The sequence below is a fragment of the Ziziphus jujuba genome, chromosome 8 (assembly GCF_031755915.1).
Source record: "Ziziphus jujuba cultivar Dongzao chromosome 8, ASM3175591v1".
Lineage (NCBI taxonomy): Eukaryota > Viridiplantae > Streptophyta > Magnoliopsida > Rosales > Rhamnaceae > Ziziphus > Ziziphus jujuba.
Window position 1 is genome coordinate 730001 of NC_083386.1, and position 5000 is coordinate 735000.

Genomic DNA, 5000 nt, shown 5'->3' on the forward strand with positions numbered 1-5000 from the left:
CGGGAGTCTTTTCGAACCTTGCTTGGGGGGCAATCTCGGCGGGATCCAGGGGGGTGTTTGTGCGGGGGTATGCTACGGTGCCTAGGCATGCAGCACCATGTCGGAAACTCGGAATGTGTGGGCTTATGCGGTGCGATCCATTGCTTCATATGGCTATTGCCATGGTTTTGCATGCTGCGGCATTTGTGGGCGATGCTTCTTCATGGATGCTTGTCCGGTGACTGTTGGGGGCGCTGCCTGAAATGGGGGACGAAGGACACCTGCACTCGTGTGGGAGTCTCTCCGAACCTTGATTGGGGGGCAATCTCGGTGGGATCCGGGTGGGTGTTTGTGCGGGGTTTGCTTCTTCATGGATGCTTGTTTGGTGACTGCTGGGGGCGCTGCCCGAAATGGGGGAAGAAGGACACCTGCACTCGTGCGGGAGTCTCTCCGAACCTTGCTTGGGGGGCAATCTCGGTGGGATCCGGGTGGGTGTTTGTGCGGGGTATGCTTCTTCATGGATGCTTGTTTGGTGATTGCTGGGGGCGCTGCCCGAAATGGGGGACGAAGGACACCTGCACTCGTGTGGGAGTCTTTCCGAACCTTGCTTGGGGGGCAATCTCGGCGGGATCCGGGTGGGTGTTTGTGCGGGGGTATGCTACGGTGCCTAGTGTCACGGTTAAAGCATTTCATCAAACACTTGGTGAGCATTCTCTCCATTATGGGCCTTATAATCCACTTTGGGCCTATTTTGGGCCTTACAATGGGCCAAGCCATGTACATATCCATTCTAGATGTTTCTTTAGATATTTTATGTAAAGTAGGTGGGAGTAGGTGGGAACCATTCTCCACCGTAGGATTAAAGCAATTATAGCCGTAGGATTAAGCTTTGTATGCCTATAAATAGGTGGAGGCCTCATTTGGCCAAACCATCCAAGAAATCTCATCTATACTTGTAAAGCTCTCTTTCAAGTAATATACTTTCATTCTCCCAATCTCTCTTTGTGCTCTAGCTTTCTTTGCTTAGCTTTCTCTTTTAGTGGGCAAAAGGCTTACTTAGTTGCAACAAAGGGTCGGAATAGCAACTAAGGCCGCACGGCTTGAAGGGTAAACAAACAAGTCCGTGACAAGTGGTATCAGAGCCAAGGTTAAAGCTAGCATCTAGAGCAACATGTCTTCCTCAGAGGTTGTGATTGAAGAAGCAAGGGGAAGGGAGGTCATCCCCGAAGCTGCAAGGAAGGGACGTGGGCGTTCAAAGTCGAAGGACGTTCTCACCGCCATGGAGACCAAGGTGGTCAAGATGGAGTTGGCCGTTGCCGACATGTTGGAGCGGCTTGATTGTGTGGAGCAAGGCATGGGGGAGCTCGATGGCCGAGTGGAAGGCCAAGTGGGGGAGCTTAGAGGTACCATGCAAGACACCAACGAGGCCAACACCGAGGCATGGCGTCATGAAAGCCAAGCTTTCCAAACAAAGGTAATTGAAACCTTGTCCCTTATGCAAGCTCAATTAGATGATTTTAAGAAGAGTTTAGAGGAGACACGAGAAGATTGGGCGTTATGCAAGAAAGCTGCAACTAGTGGCACGGCCACCACCCAACAAATAGTCTCTACTCCAAGGGTAGATGTTCCCAAGCCCAAGGAGTTTAGTGGGAGAAGAGACGCAAAAGAGTTGGACAACTACATGTGGCACATGGAGCGATACTTCGAGGCCTTGGATTTCCAAGACGAGAAGCAAAAGGTAAACACCGCTACCCTATATCTTACTAATCTTGCTGCGGTATGGTGGCGTAGAAAGCATGAAGAAATGAAGAGAGGCATATGCGCTATCAATTCTTGGGAAGATTTAAAGAGTGAATTGAAGAGACAATTCTATCCCGAGAATGTGGCGAATGAAGCTAGGAAACGCATGAAGGAGTTGAAGCACCAACGTTCCATCCGTGAATATGTGGAGCAATTCTCCGGGTTAATGCTCCAAATTCCCAACATGAGTGAGGAGGATCTCCTTTTCAACTTCATGGATGGGTTGCAACCGTGGGCATGCCAAGAGCTTCAACGAAGGGGAGTACAAGATATTTCCACTGCCCTCACTACGGCTGAAACGCTTGTCGAATTTAGGCAAGGTGAGTCTTCCAACTCTAAGCCTAAGATTAATTATATTAAAGGTGGGGGAGCCAAATTCCATAAAACTCCCCAAAGTAACGAGTTTCCAAGAAGGCCACTACTACCAACCAAAGATTGGAAGAAAGGAGGTAAGCCCGAATTCAAGCCGAAAGAAAATTGCTTCTTATGTGATGGTCCCCATTGGGCTAGAGATTGTCCAAAGAGGAAGTCCTTAAGTGCCATGCTCGAGGAGAGGGAAACTCACGAGCACACGCAAATGGGTTGTATACAACTCCTCAACTCACTGAAGGCTAGTCCAATCCCAACCAACAATACGAAGAACTCCCTAATGTACGTGGCGGCACGTATCAACGGGAAAGATGCCCAAGTCATGGTAGACACCGGCGCATCTCACAACTTCGTAAGGAAGGAAGAGGCCATGAGGCTTGGCCTCAAACTCGACAAAGGTCAAGGGTGGTTGAAAACGGTGAACGCGGAGGCTAAACCGCTAGATGGCATGGCCCGTAACGTGGAGTTGCACCTTGGCACTTGGCAAGGTAACGTAAACTTCTCCATTGCTCCTATGGATGACTTTGATATTGTACTTGGCATGGAATTTCTTAGGCAATTCAATGTGGTACCACTCCCTCGCTACAACACGGTGTGTATAATGGAGGGAGGCCCTTGCATGATTCCAACCATGCACAAGCCAAGTACTTCCAACCGCCTCTCCGCCATGCAATTCAAGAGAGGAGTAAAGAAAGGGGAGCCTACATTCCTTGCTACTCTACGCGAGGAAGAAGAAGTTACTTCCAAGGAGCCACCGAAGGAGGTTAGCCAAGTCCTTGAAGAGTTTAAGGATGTCATGCCACCACAACTACCCAAGAAACTTCCACCAAGGAGGGAGGTGGATCATTGCATCGAGTTGGAGCCCGGTGCAAAACCACCCGCAAAAGCACCATATCGCATGTCTCCACCGGAGCTAGAGGAGCTAAGGAGACAACTTAAGGAGCTTTTGGATGCCGGTTACATTCAACCGTCGAAAGCACCTTATGGAGCACCCGTCTTGTTCCAAAAGAAGCACGATGGTTCGTTAAGGCTATGCATCGACTATAGGGCACTTAACAAGGTTACCATCAAGAACAAGTACCCTATACCGTTGATAGCCGATTTGTTTGATCAACTTGGAGGAGCAAGGTACTTTACCAAACTTGACTTGAGGTCGGGGTACTACCAAGTTAGAATTACGGAGGGTGATGAGCCAAAGACTACGTGTGTTACTCGATATGGAGCATACGAATTCCTCGTCATGCCTTTTGGTCTCACCAACGCACCCGCCACTTTCTGCACTCTCATGAACAAGATCTTCCATCCTTACTTGGACAAATTCGTGGTGGTCTATTTGGATGACATTGTCATCTATAGCAAGACACTAGAGGAGCACATCCACCACCTACGAATTGTGTTCAAGGTTCTAAAGGATAATGAGCTTTACGTGAAGAGAGAGAAGTGCTCGTTTGCAACCAATGAGGTGTATTTCCTCGGCCACAAGATCAAGGATGGCAAGCTGTACATGGATGAAGCCAAAGTGAAAGCCATCCAAGAGTGGGATCCTCCAACCAAGGTGAGTGAGCTGCGATCTTTTCTTGGTCTTGTTAACTATTATAGGAGGTTTATCAAAGGGTATTCTGCCCTAGCCGCACCACTCACCGATCTGCTAAAGAAGAACAAGACATGGAGTTGGTCCACCCAATGCCAACAAGCCTTTGAGGACTTGAAGGAGGCTATTATGAAGGAACCCGTGTTGGCATTGCCCGATTGCTCCAAACCATTCGAGGTGCACACTGATGCTTCCGACTTTGCCATAGGGGGCGTGTTGATGCAAGAAAGGCATCCAATCGCATTTGAAAGCCGCAAGCTCAACGACACGGAGAGGAGGTATACGGTCCAAGAGAAGGAGATGACCGCCATCATCCACTGCTTGCGCACTTGGAGACATTACTTGCTGGGGTCCAAATTCGTGGTAAAGACTGACAACGTGGCCACAAGCTATTTCCAAACTCAAAAGAAGTTAAGCCCCAAGCAAGCTCGTTGGCAAGACTTTCTTGCCGAGTTCGACTACAAGCTCGAATACAAGCCCGGTACAGCCAATGTAGTTGCCGATGCATTAAGTAGGAAAGCCGAACTAGCTTCGATAACCAAGTTCCAAGGGGAACTACCCAACCTACTAAAGGAGGGCATGGACCATGATGTTGTGGCCAAGCAACTCCTACAACTTGCCATGGAGGGCAAGACTAAGAGGTTTTGGGTTGAGGACGGCCTTCTCTACACTAAGGGGCATCGCATCTACGTACCAAGGTGGGGCAACCTAAGGAAGAATTTGATCAAGGAATGCCATGACACCAAATGGGCCGGCCACCCAGGGCAAAAGCGTACGAGAGCTTTGTTGGAGACCAACTATTATTGGCCACAAATGCGGGACGATGTCGAAATGTATGTAAAGACCTGCCTTGTTTGTCAACAAGACAAGGTGGAACAGCGACAACCCGCAGGTTTATTGGAGCCACTACCAACTCCGGAGAGACCATGGGAGAGCATCTCCATGGACTTCATCATTAGCTTACCCAAGTCCGAGGGATGTAGCACGATAATCGTCGTAGTTGATCGATTCTCCAAGTATGCTACATTCATTGCCGCGACAAAGGAGTGTCCAGCTGAGGAGACGGCACGGCTATTCTTCAAGCACGTGGTGAAGTATTGGGGACTCCCAAGATCAATTATAAGTGATCGAGACTCAAGGTTCACCGGAAGGTTTTGGACGGAGTTATTCAAGCTCATGGGCTCGGAGTTGCATTTCTCTACAAGCTTTCATCCACAAACCGATGGGCAAACCGAGCGAGCTAATGCATTATTGGAGCTAT